This window comes from Crocodylus siamensis, chromosome 2 (assembly GCF_052110815.1).
Source record: "Crocodylus siamensis isolate JL-2025a chromosome 2, ASM5211081v1, whole genome shotgun sequence".
In the NCBI taxonomy this organism is placed as follows: Eukaryota; Metazoa; Chordata; order Crocodylia; family Crocodylidae; genus Crocodylus; species Crocodylus siamensis.
In genome coordinates, this window is record NC_143396.1 from 25,589,983 (window position 1) to 25,604,020 (window position 14,038).

At 42.9% G+C, this 14,038-nt stretch overlaps 1 protein-coding gene across 2 annotated transcripts in view; it reads left to right on the forward strand.

Moving 5' to 3' along the window:
- The first annotated feature begins 472 nt into the window (after window positions 1–472).
- JAKMIP1 (janus kinase and microtubule interacting protein 1) overlaps window positions 473–14,038 on the forward strand; it is a 258,178-nt gene continuing 244,612 nt past the window's right edge. For both annotated transcript variants that reach the window (XM_090035563.1, XM_090035564.1), the window contains exon 1: window positions 473–578. The gene's annotated coding sequence lies outside the window, so the exon portion shown is untranslated. The remainder of the gene's footprint in view (window positions 579–14,038) is intronic.

The following is a 14,038-nucleotide window of genomic DNA, read 5'->3' on the forward strand; positions in this document are numbered from 1 at the left end:
GGGACTGTGCCCCACCTGCACGGGGGACCTGCCCCTCGAGGCCTGGTGCAGGAGCAGGGAGGGGCAGGACTAGGGGCTGCAGCGGAGTTGCCGCTAGAGGGCTGGTGCGCGGGGCCAGGCTGCTCCCCGGGGGGGGAGAGATGCCGGGATGCGGGGGGGGGTGTTTCAGCTCGGGGCACATCTCCCGGACAGGCGCTGGGCAGCGCGAGCAGAGGAGCCCGCCCTGCAGCAGCCTGACTTGGAGCTGCGGAAACCACTTCAGGGCGCAGACAGCTAAGAGCTCCGGGAGCCGCCCTTAGCGCGGGCAGCATGACGCGGCAGATGCCCTGTTACCGTCGCACCGGAGGCAGGTGTCTGCGGCGCCCAGCCGCGCGGTGAGGGCCGGCGCAGGGCGGCTGCAGCACCTGCCTGGGCGGGGCGGGGCGGGGGCGGCCCCGGGGGCGGGCCCGAGCCGGCTCGGGCGAGGTGCGGACACGCGCAGGGCTGCGCCGCCGCCTGCTCCATCCCCGCGGCGCTGCGGCTGCGGCTGCGGCTGCAGCGGGCTCCGCCGGCGGCAACTTCCCGGGCACGGGCCGGCGGTGAGTGCGGGCGGGCGCGGGCGGAAGGATGCTGCTGCCGCCGCCGCCGCCGGGGGCGCGGGGCCGCGTCCCCCACGCCCCCGCCAGCAATGGGCGGCAGAGCCGGGGGCACCGGGCGCGTCCTGCCCCGACCCTCGGGCAGGTGCCGCTGCCCTTCCCCGCGCGGCGCGGCTGGGGCAGCCCGGGGCATCACCCGCCCCGCCCCGCCCCGCCCCGCCCGCGGGGTCCCTGCAGCGCCGGGCCGGGCTGTCCGGGGAGCCCGCCCGCCGTCCCCTCCCTTCCCCGCAGCTGGGTTCCTCCTGGGAGAAAAGGGGCTGGGGCGTTGCCTCCCCTCGGCAAGGATGCCCTGAGGCCTGGCCCCGGAGCATGGGCCTGAACCTGGGCACCGTGCGGCGTAAAGGCTGCTGCCAGGACTTCCCTTTTGCCTCTTAAAAGCAATTTTTAAAAGCCAGCTTTTCCTCTTGCCTTTTCTATGGCAACGGCGCGGCGCAGGGGATGGGGAGCTGAGTGGTCTGGGTGCTCCAGTCGCTGCCTTGGTTGCTGGCCTGGCTCGAGTTCCTGAATGACATTTAAAAATTTTTTTCCCCCACAACAGTTCTCTTTGTCCACCTCCCCCGCTGCCCGGGGTGCTGAGGCCATTGCTTGTTGTGGGGTTGGGGATTTATTTTGATCTAATACAAATAAATTCATAAAAAAGAGGGTGGGGAGCAGCCTCCCCCTCAGCCAGCAAGCCAGGGGTTTGTATTTTGTTGTTATCTGTTTAGAGTAATGTGCTGCGCTGCGCTGCCTGTGAGGCAAATGAATGGCATCTGTTTTCACCCAGGAAAATGGATATTTAAAATGACCCTTCTGAGATGGCTGGGAGGGAAATGGATTCTGCTTCATTTTGGGCCCCTTGCTACAGAAAGGATGTGGACAGATTGGAGAGTCCAGCAGAGGGCAATGAAGAGGGTGAGGGGGCTGGAGAACATAACTTCTTCAGACTAAATAACTTCCCCCCTCAGAAGAGAAGACTGAGAGAGGATTTAGTAACAGCCATCAACTACCTGAAGCAGGGTTCAAAAGAGGATGGAGCTGGACTGTCCTTAGTGCTGGCAGATGACAACAAGGAGCGATGGGCTCAAGTTGCAGCAAGGGACGTTTAGGTTAGAATATTTGGGGAAACAATTCTCACTAGGAGGGTAGTAAAACACTGGAACAGGTTACCCAGAGCGGTGATGGACTTTCCATCCTTGGAGATTTTCAAGAACTGGCTAGACAGAGCCTTGACTGGGATGATCTAGTTGCGGGTGGTCCTGTTTGAGCAGGGAGTTGGACTAGATGTCCTCCTGAGGTCCCTTTCAACCCTCATTGTCTATGATTCGAGTGCACCTTTTCTTTTGTTTCTTTCCCTCCTTGATAACAGTGCCACCTACTTAGGCCTCATGTCTGCTAACATGTGTGTGTGCCTTCTCTCACTACTGCAGCTACTAATATTGGGTACAGATGTGCTTGCAGTGTGTCCTAGGATGCCTATAGACACTTTCTGCTGTAAGTTTTACATAACTATAAGGGAATGGAAGGAATTGGGCATCAGGTTAGAAGATCTGTGAGACGGACAACTTGCATTAGGGTAGGGGAACATGGAGTAATTAACGAGGCACCTTCACAGGAAGGTTACAATAGTTGTTACTGTGTTTGTGTAACTATCTTCCAGGAATGACGCCAGTGTTTGTAATGCAAATACACCTGTATTACTAGTAATCATGCTATAGCTAACACTTATAATGCAGGGGCTACAATATACTTAAGGTTGAGATGATGGCATCATTATTATTCTTAAAATCCCTGCTCTCCATTGCTTAGATTTCTCAACCACCTATTGAGCTGTCATTTCTCATGTTTGATCTTTGTGCCTGAAGTAATTCTTAAAAAAAATTCTTAAAAAAAATTGCACAGTAATGCATTAAGTTGCTTGTGTTGTTTGACCATGGGGGCAGGTTTTTGCCTGTTGTCTTGAGGTCCAAGATTTTTACCTGCCAATGGACGGAGTCAAATATTAATATTGTGTTGACAGTGTTGCAGTTTTTTTTATGCACATAGGCCAAATGTCTAATAGATGTGGAGACCTCTTTTTTTTTTTTTTTTTCTTCCCTCAGCAGTTGATCCTGCCAGGACAGGGTTGAAGCTAGGATTTAGACTGTCCTGGCATTTGAAATAGTGGTCTGCATCTGCTTGCGGTGAAGCTGAGTATTTATCCGGTCATAACCTTGTTGCCATCAACTGTCATTACTTTAGGGATGTCAGAGGATTTATCCTTGATTGTTTTATTTAATAGCTCATGCTCTATGACTTGGTCAAATCCTGGTTATACTGTGTTTTTTTGTTTTTGTTTTTTTCAAAAAGAAAGAAGAAGCATTTCCTCCTTTATTTCCTCTTGCTGAAAGAGCCCAGTATTTCTGGGCAGTAGGGCTTGAAGGCTTCTTTGGCTCCCTTCTAGTGGTTTCAGGGGGCCCTTAACATGTTAGTGCTTTGGAGCAGAGGTATGTTCATATGCGTACAAACACATTTTTTTTCCTTATGCATATGTTTGATCAACCCCCCCACATGCATCTCAGCTGCATCCTGTTGGTTCCTCAGACTCGCCAGGCATTAGCAAGGTGGGGAGCGCAGACGAGGAGGAAGAGAGAACAGAATGCTAAGCATAGGGAGGAAGCAGGCCTTGTTCAGATGTTGCATAGGGTTGGGGAGAAGACCTGCCCTGCCTGGGACTTGTTGCAGCACACCTCCTCATATATTAGATGTTCTTCATCAGAGCAGAATGTCTTGCTGCTGTGCTTTTTCCACTGAAGGCTCACTCAGCTCAAGCCCTGCTGCGTCCTCATTTTCTGTTCATTTCTGCAGCCTGTTGATTCCTCCCATTGCCCCGATGCACATTCCTGCTTCTCCAGGTCGGATAAGAAGTCCTTATAGCCCTGTTCTTCAATTTACTCTTTTACTACTGCTGCTGTATTTGGGCCCTTCAATGCAAGTTAACCCTACAAGTTTGATACAATGAAGAAGCATAATATACTCAGTTAAACTGCTCCTCTAAAGTGAGGTCAGTCTTTTATCTAAACTGCTTTAGAGAGAAGGCTCTTACCTCTCTACACAGGCTACATTGCTCTGTTACTACTTTGCATTTAAGCAAAGTTAATATGTTTCAACATTTAAATGCATAATGACAAATAATATCAATGTTTTTACCTTCAAAAATATAAACAATAGACAATAGTAGAGTGCCTGAGGCAAACCATAATAAACATGGGGAGTTAAAGGGGACAGGGCTATATGGTTGGTTAGCATGATGGCCATATGAGCTGACATGGAGACATGAGGGAAAGTAAGGTTAGCCTGCACTCCACAAAGTCTAGTTATAGAAGTAGGGAGAATGATACCTGGGCTCTTTGGACTGGTATATAATGGAAAACCCTAGGATATATGTATGCAAACCTTTAACTTTAAATTAAGGTTGTTAGAGTGGCTTCTCAGACATACACTCTAAAAATGAGGAAATAACTAGTTATTTCATTCAGAAATCCACTTATCCTTTCCTGATCACTGTGTTGTCTCCTGTTATCATTATCTTTGTTCTGCCACCCCAGCCACCCTTGTCTTGAACAAGCAACAGGCAGCCTTAATTCCATCCGTGTAGGGTATTCACTGACGAACACAAAAACGCACATTTTAATCTTGTGTTAATAATCAATACCAAAATTTAGAGCAATGTAGTTCATCATTTTGCTTTCCCACATTTTTTTAGGGAAGCCACTAATAGCTTTACTCACAGACAATAAAATACCTTGGATAGAATTGCTCACAATGTAACATGGGGGGGGGGGTTGACACCCACACTGTACTTCTCTAGGGCAGGAAGAAGAGATTGAGATTTTTCATGTGAAAAGTCCATGTCTGTCGTGCACCCCCCCCCCCCCGGATCGCTTCATAAATAAAAATTCACGAAAAATATTGATCTTTTCTTTTAATTGTTCACAGCTGTTTCCACCCCCCCACTCCACCAAATCATCAAACCCTAGTTCTTGGTAAAAGGAAATGTTCTATAATAGTTTCCCTTAAAACGCCATGAATATATGAGGGATAGGCCCATTTTGAATGCTGTAAAACAGAAACAATGTGATTTGTTTTTGTTTCTAACTTGTACTTTTCCAAGGAATGTTTCGTCCTCAGTTATTGGAGGCTTTTCATTTTAGTGAATTTTGGAACATTTTCATTTTCTTTTCATTTTGGTGAATTTTGGAACAATTTTTGCATGGATTTTTGCATGTATGCAGGATTTCTAAAGGCGTAGGTAGTTAAAACCTTCGTAGCCCTCCTTAGTTTAGTAGGAAATGTGGTATGGAATGGGGGTGTATGTGTATGTGCGGGGAGAAAGGCTGGGGCAAAGACACCAGAATAAAGAGCACAACTTAAGCAGTGGACAACATGACATTTTAACTTTTATTCCTGAGTGCAATGCTATGTAGTCATAGTGCACTTATTAAAATATTCTCTGATGTTACAGAAGTGATGGAGGGGAGGGGGCGACTAGGGGAGAATGCCTTTGTGACTAAGAAGAAACATCTTGGGTCTTAAGGCAACATCTCCTGCCTCATTCTTTGACTTTGGGGAAGGGTTTCGTTTTATGATTTGTGATTGTTTATTGATAATTCAAGAGTCTCCTGATTCACTGGAACAAGCTTTTGAGGGCAAGAGTCTGGAAATCAGTGAAACACGCTTGACCCAAAGGAATGTAAATGTCCGTTTAGAAGCGATGGATAAACAAATGACTGAGTTGGATTAGCTCCATTTCTTCCAGGAACATAGGCCAGAGTGTCTTTTATTTTCTTTGATGGAAGATGATTGAAAATAGCTTTGCATATCTGCTTCCTTGCTTTTTAGCAGTTGTGGGATAGCCTTATGTAGAATGCTAGACTGAAAAAAATGAGAATTAGAGCTGTCTTTCTTTTCATTTTTAGTTTCATAATAGTTTATACTGAGCCTTACAAGATTTCTGGAGATGAATCCAGAGTAGTCATGACTGTGGACTTCTTTCAGGTGCTGCTTACTATATCCCAATTAGCTTTGCACAATGTGGAGCTCATTACAGGATCAGAACGTAATTTAGCAACTCTTTCTTTTTAAGTGTGGCTTTGTGCTCTTGTTCTTTTCAGGAAGTATTTCTTTTACCTGGACAGATAGCATCCAAAGCTGAAATGTACCTGAAGCATGTTCCCATTTTGTCATGTATCTAACTGCTCCTATAACTTAATCATAGCCCTATTTTCCTCAGGAATAGCTGGAATTTACCTTCTGTGTCGGAGCCACTGTGACTGTATTGGGTGCTACAAGTTTTCTGTCGCTTGTTTTCATTCTGGCTGTTACATCTTTGCTCAAGTCGGAAATGTCTTTAGTGTGACACCACTGTACTTTGAACAGTTTCACTTTTGCTTTTGTTTGAATGTTAAGCATGTGCTGACAAAGAAATCCGTTGTGTTCTGGAGAAAACCTCTCATAGGTGCACCTATGTAATGTCTGGTATACATGTAATTATTATTAGCTTTATATTTTGGGCATGACTTCTTTATTGCTTTCGCTTAACTGTCAAGGTAAGACTGAGAAGAATTTTATTATTTTATTTCCCCTAAGCAATTTCTTTTTAAGTTTTAGTCCTGATGTTTTGTCATCTACTTGTTTAGAAATTGAGCTAGATGTCAGTTTACTGTTCTTGGAGACTGAAAAACAAGCAGCTGCAATGTTACCTTCTCTAGGTACTTCTGTCAGTGGTGTTCTCCAGTGAACAGATATTGGGACGAGGGGTGATTCATTCTCCAAATGAAGTGAGACTGTCCAAAATGGCAATGATAGTACTGGTATGGTTTTGTTTATGTGGACTTTTATAACTAGGACTTGGTTTGAGGTCACGGTAACCCTTCATCTATGTTAACAAAGGAAGTGCTAGCAGTTGGTAACTATTTTCATTCCCAGCCCTGCCTAGCTGGGTTGGATTTGAGCTGGGGAACTAAAGGTACAAGCTTCCCCATTTCAGAATCTATTCCTTGAATTACGTTGTTCCCTCTTTCCAATATATAAATCATTATATGGTACTGATGTGCTAAGTGGTATCTCCTTGACCACTGAAGTGGGCTGGGTGAATGCCTTTGACTTTTCTGATACAGGGGTTTGTATTTGATTTGGTTGACATAGCTGAGATTAGGTGTGTAATTTCAGAATACTTTTCTTTTTTGCTTATTTTTTTTCTGCCCTGATCTAAACGTATGTGGCAATGTCCGAATTCCAGTTTGGAGTGAATGAATGATGCTGCTGGAGGTTGGCTTTTCTAAACTGACTGAGGAGGTGCTGAGAATTGATGTTGTATAATGCTAACTGTCCTCCTAGAGCGGAGAGCATAACTATTTCAGTGCTTCTAGGCTGCACAGGTCCAATTTAATTGAGCAATATCTTGACATTTCCATTGAAACAGATCCTGTCTTCATGTTTCATTAATAACCGGATAGCAGTGGGCTGTGCAGGCTTTGTTATAATTGTTCTCTCATTGATTGGATCCTATCCAGATTGTGTTGCTGATGTTCATTTCTTATGGAAGGATCCATTAATCCTTGCTGTCTCTTACATTTCTGAACTTTTCATTTGAACCAGAAGGAAGAGTCTGTCAGTGCATCTTATCCTATTCGTATCCATAGTTGTCCATATTAACTCTCAGGAGAATTGCTCACTTTATGATAAGAATGTAAACTTAAATGCACTGTAGTAAACTAAGAGCATTCCATGGACTGATATGGGTGATGGACTTAATTCTCATGAAGGCAGTCCTTCAGCTTTTTTACCCAGCATAATACTTCTTGAAAAGATAATTATCCTTTTAGCTTTTTTGCATGATGCTTTGGCTGTTACTATTTCTTATTTTTGTAAAAAACTAAGAGGGGATTTCATTTCCCCAAAGTTTCCGTAATAATTATAAACTGTAGTAAGCCTTGAGTCACTGAAGAAACAGGGATGCAGTCATTAAACTTTTTAATTTTCATATTATGCTAAGTGTAAGCATTGTTTATACATAGTATTTTTTTAGCTCTTGATTCTTTGATATGAGGGTGGAATGAGGTCAAAAACAAATGATGGCTGTTGGATCGCAAAGCCATTATTTCCTCATTAGTGCAACCTCTTTGTACAAGCTCAAAATTTGGATTGAACATAATTGTTTATCCTACATGATGGAAACTGGTTGGCCCCTGCTTAAACTCCATTCTCAAAGATAATCTACTTTCATTTAAAAAGCATAGGGCTCTGTTTGTTTTACAGCAGGTTGACCAGAATGCTTGTTCTGCATGCACAGAATGCTAGAGGCTGGGAAGATTGTCTAGGCCACATGCTTAGCTTATGAGGACTAAAAAAGGGAAAAAAAAGACAGGGTGTTGCATATCTTTCTAATGTATTGTTTCCTACTAGATGTACAAAATGTTATTCCCTTGTTTGGGGAAAAATATGCTTTTTGCAGAGGTGGCTTCTGTGGATAGAAGGGAATTCTAAGGCAGGTATAGGTGAAAAATTGGAAAGTACAACAGATTTTCTAGGCTAAGAAAACAAAAACATTGATATACAAATTATTCAGTCTGTATTTGGAGGAGTGTTTTTTTTATGATTAGAAGCAGAGAGAGCAACGTGTTTAAAAAGACATGTTCCAAATAAGTAGGTGTAGCACAAAGGGTCCTCCTGTGCAACCATGCAAATAATTTAACAGGGCTAATAATATTTTTATTTTCTAAATGAGGACATATGATGGTACTACTAACTAAAATAATATTTCAGCTGCATTCAAAGTATTGCTTTGGTGCAAAAGTAGCAAATAACATACTGGAGGCTTATTCCTAAACTAGTGCATTAGAAGAATTGATAATTCATCATAATTTCTGATCAATTTTCTGGAATATCCTTAAAAGAAAGAGGTATCTAAATCCAGTGTAGGGAAATAGAAACTGTTGCATGTTTCTTATAATAGGACCGACAGTTTCTATAAGTCAGTAAAATGCCTGGACATATAGGGTGCCTATACATGAGTGTGGAGACTGCTCCAATGCGCTGGAATTCCAGTGTGTTGGAGCAGATTCAGTTAATTAAGTGTGTTGGAGTGTGGCAATTCCTGTGGTCCAGCAGCTTCCTGTGTCTCCTGTATTGGTGTCCCCACACTAGAAAATGGCAGCGGGGTTGCTTGAACTAAAGCTCAAGCTTAGTTCAAGTGCTCCTCTGCCACTTTCAAGCATAGGGGTGCTGATACATAAGACGTGATGGTGCTTTAATCCAAGCAGCTCTCACAGCCACTCTAATTAAAGCATTGCCCCTTCCCTCTCTCCCCCGGAGCATGTGTAAAACTGCCCATAAGGCTTATCCATTATTGTTGAAAAACATAATGCCCTCCAAGTTTCTTTCCCATGTAACAGCCATAACTGGATCAGTTGCAGTACTTCTCTACAGATTCATGCAAAATCAGAACAGAAGCTATATATGTTATAAAAGTTTAAAGGTGTTATATATTGTTGTTGATGCGAAACAACTATGCATAGAGGAAGTGAAGATGAAAAGATGTGGTCTATGGCTTATGCATATGATTTAAAGGCAAATTATGATCTTAAAGAAGATGAATTGCTACACTATTGAGCAAGATGTCCTCTTGGCCCACTTCCTTTAGTCTTCTCTCAAGGAAAAACCTTGAAAATCAACAAAGAAGTGATTTAACCAGAAATTCAGTTGAAGTCATCCCAAAGATCTGATTTCCGGTATGTTCAGGTATAAAAATGTTACAGGCAAAATCTGTTTCAGTGAATTCTGGTTAACACTGTCTTACCCTAAAATCTTACTACTTTTATATACTAATGTTCTAAATGATTTGAAGAAAAGGTAACGCTTTCTTACCCCTCACATCCAAATATGAGAAACTGAAATTAATAGTTTAGGGATCTATCCAGTTCTCTCTTGCAATATAATCTTTCATTGCTTACAACAAATCTTAGTTGCATCCTTTAAATTAATTTTGAGTTTTTCTTACAATTTTTATGTCAAATTAAACATCCTATTTACTATTCTGTTATTTAAAAGGAAATACATCACAATGTTCTGCATTGAAATAACAGAAAATGTGACAAATTTGTAGCCAGGTGATTTGATTAAAAATACCACCTTCCAATTGTACTTCAACTACAGCACCACTTCAACTGGCACTTCCTAATGAAGAATCATCTGACTTTTTGCTATAGAAGTATTTGAAAGTTCTGCTTCTTTTTGGGAAAAATTTCCAAACTTTGATATAGCTAAATGTATCCTCAGATTAGATTTAATGACAGAATCTTTATGTACTTAATATTAACAATGCATACTGCTGATTTTTATCTTTTGGCCTAGTAGGACATTGCAGTTTCAGAATAATTAAACTAGAGGGTAGCTTGAATTATGTTTCTGTGGGTAGTATTAACCAAGTAAACTAGCAGGGAATGACCAAGAGTACCAAATCAAATTTAGGGGATGTGGATGGACTAAGTCATTTTGGAGATATAAGCAGTCCAAAAAAACAAACCACACCAACCCCCCCCCCCCCCCCCCCCCCAAAAAAAATCAACCAACCAAAAAATCCCAAGATTAAACAAATAACTAAACCTGAAAATACTTTTGAAATATGGCTGACGTGGACATCTGAAATACTGTAACTACTCTTTTGGTATTCCTGATCTTACCCACACTTCCTAGGAAAAACTTTTTTGCTGGATTAAAGCATGGCACGTAAAATATTAGGATTGCTTTCTGTTCTTGTGAATACTGAGGTATGGATGAGTTGAAAATCAGGCATAAATGGAAAGGTAGCTTAATTCTAAGCAAGGTATTGGGGACCACAGCTTCATACCAAAAGTATGTTGATGAACTAGAAGACTGGAAGAATGAATCTTGTATATCTGACTGGAATGCCTTGAGTAGCTGAAATGCTAGCTATTCCAGTGTGATTGAGCTGCTCTGGAATAATACCCCCATATGGACACTCCTGAAATAAAATCACTTTTACTCCAGAATAGATTATAGATTAGCTACATCTCTGCAGTTTGGGTATTGTGGGTTAGCAAGCCCAAAGAAGCTGTATGGGCAATGAATATGCCAATAAGCGAGAGCTGTGGAGTGCATGAAATAATTTAAAGAATGTGTGAGTGGAAAAAATAGGCAGCAGTGGGTGTCTGGGTAGGCAGTTTTGTTGATGCCAAAGTGCTATATGTTCTTTGTTTTCCAATTTTGCTTTACACTTTTGCATGATACAGAAACAGATGCTCTATGTAGTTAAAGCATTACCATTCTATTTTTTGCTATTAAATGTTTGCAACCTTAATTTGGCTTGGATATGTGCTACAGTAATAGAACTGTACACTGGGAATTTATGTATATCCATGAACTCTTGAATTATTTCAGAAGTTTTTCTTATTTATTTCTTTGCTTCCTGGTATTACATGAAACATTCTGATTGTAAGATATATACAGCATGTGGTTGCTGGATTATAGCATTTTCTCTCGAGTTGTAACATGCGAACAAGAAATAGTCTTCCTCACAATGGATGGTGGTCTAGTTTCTGATCTCAGTTACAGAAGTGTAAATCCACCCACTTCCTTAGATGTGTTCTAGATATATATACCAGGTATAACTTGGTTCGTTTATACATGGAAGCTGACTAACAATTATCTAGAAGATTCTGGAATGAGTGCCTGTGCAGGTTGTTACTTTGGAATAGCTATCATATGCTGCCATTGTCCAGAATAATTTACTTGTTTTGAAAAGATGAAGAAAAACACCTAGAATTTTGTCTAAAAGTCTACAGATATGTAGACTAGAAATAATTTTCAACTGATCACATTCACCTTGGTCGGAGGACATGGAATAGTTGTCTTGTATCCACTTAACACTTTAAGGGACAAATAAAAATGGAGGCCCTGATCCAAAGCCCACTGAAGTCAGTGGGTGCTTAACAACTTAAATTAATTTTTCAACAACACTTGAATCCCATATATTAGTATAGTTGTGCTCTACCTTTTGGCTCCGTGGACCAGATGAGGAGTGTGGGGCATGTTTGTAGGCCAGTCCCCATGCAGGGATCTGGTGGCCCTGGTCTATCCCACATGTCAGGATTGGGCCCTGCACTAGTGTATGTGCCTGACCTAGCTCGCAGGGCTACAGTCCTATGGATGAGAGAGTGCCAAAAGTTGAGCACCACTGCATTACTAAATTAGGGTGTGGCATACTTTTGATGGGGCAGTTAGCTATGCTTAGTTCATACTTTCTTTTTGGGTGTGACTGTGCTTGTAGCTGAGTCTTGATCTTGGACTTTCCTACTTAAATTTACAAAGCCTGTCAATAGGTGCAGACAGAAATGATCAGCCCCTTGAAATTGTTGTAAAGCTGTGCCCAAACAGAAGAGCACAGCTGCAGAGCCCGCTGATCACATGACAAATTAACACTCATTGTATGAGAGTTCAAATAAAGCTGCTTGTAATTGGAGTGGCTTCATTAATTTCTGTTTGCTCTACTGCAGCAGTTTGATCTGGTGTCTCTGGATGGGAGTGGAAGAAAGCAGGGGAGGGAGGTCCCGTCTGGCATTTTCTCAGCCTCGCTGGAGTAGGGAATTGGTGGTTGGAGCCCCTTCACCTTAGTGGGGTGAGAGGGGGTAGAGGGCTGCAGACTACCCTCCCATTCCAGTGGGGCTAAGAGAACCCCAGAACAGCCTTTCTCCCCCTGCCGTCCAGAGATGGCAACAGAGCTGGGAGGGCTCAGGGTGGAGCTAGGGGAAGACATGGCCTTTCTCCAGGGATCAGCTCCAGATTGAAGCTGATCCTCCACCGTCCCAGTGTAGGAGCTAATGTCTTCGGAACAGCCAGCATGATTTCACCAAGAGCAAGTCATAACCTGATCAGCCTGATTTCCTTCTGTGGTAAGGTGGCAGGCTCTTTGGATGTGGGGAGAAAGTGGATGTGATATACCTTGATTTTAGCAAATCTTGACAATCTCATTCGCAATCTTGTGATTTAATAAGCTAAGGAAATATGGAGTAGATGAACGAAGTCCTCTTCTACTTAAAGAAGTTGTGGACTCTCCATCCTTGGAAGTTTTTGAGACCAGGTTGAACAGACACTTGGTTGGGATGGTTTAATCTGGAGAGATCCTGCCTTGTGCAGCGGGCTGGACTAGATGACTTTGTGAAGTCCCTTCCAACCCTACTTGCCTATGATCCTAAAGTTATGCTGTTACTACAAGAGGATTTAGTTAGAGGATATTGGGGATAGAGGAAGGCATTTCAGCACCTTTGGAAGGTGGTAGAGACATCTATTGCATGCTATAGTTGATGTGTGTTCCTTTTGGAAGACTGGGATTTCTTAGGGTGATATCTTGTATTGGGCTAATTGGGATAAAGTTAGACAAGCTTTTGAATTCAAGACATTCTTTCTAAGTCCTGAGAGAAAAATGTCTTCAATTTGGGAGCTTGTCTAACTTTACCCCAACTATATAGTTAGTACAATAAAAGATATCACCCTAAGGAATCCTTGCTCCTCACATAATTTTTGGACCACTGTGGCTACATCATCACCTTTACACTACTGTACGTAGATCGTCACTTCTGATCCAGGACACCTTGTACATAACAAAAGGCTCATACTGTTGGGAAAGGCATTGGGTGATCAACAGTGGCTCCAGATCTTCCACATTAAGAAGGAGAGGCCCAGTGATGATCCCTATAGTTGTCTTTGACTATTTAGTGCCAGAACGAGCAAATGAGGGCAGCTATGCCAGTTCAGGAGCCAGGTTGCTGTTGCCACTTGGGAGCTGGTGACTCCAGGAGCTACAGGTTATTGGCAAAGTTTTTGGCATTGGCAAGTCAACTGTGAGTGGTGAGGTAGCAGAGTTCTGTGAGACGGTTAATAGTACGGTTTATCTGCAGGTGGCGCATATTGCTGCTGTGCCTGAAGTAAGCGTCGTTTTTGAGAGACATGTCTTCCCAAATTGTACTGGGACCACTGGTGGCACATGGGTGCTTGTAGTTTCCTCATTAAGGTATTAAAATGACCTCAGAACATCTGGCAGAATTGTACACTTAACAGGTGGCAGATATTGGTAACGCATGAGAGAGAGTGATAGTAAAATGACAGAATTTTCTCGGGGGAGGGGGGCAGGGTGTGTGTGTAGGCAGGAACTGGGACAGAGGGTGGTGAAGGGGGCATAACGTGTGTGGGTAGAAGAGGTACAGCGGTGGGAAAATATGACTGTGTACTGTTGCAAAATAATACGTGTTAGTTCTATTGTTGGTTATGTGACCATAGGGAAGTTAGATACTTGATTAAAAACTTTGTATACAACTTGTTTCTTCCTTCTTTGCCACATGGTTGTCCCTACGTGCTTTACCACCAAA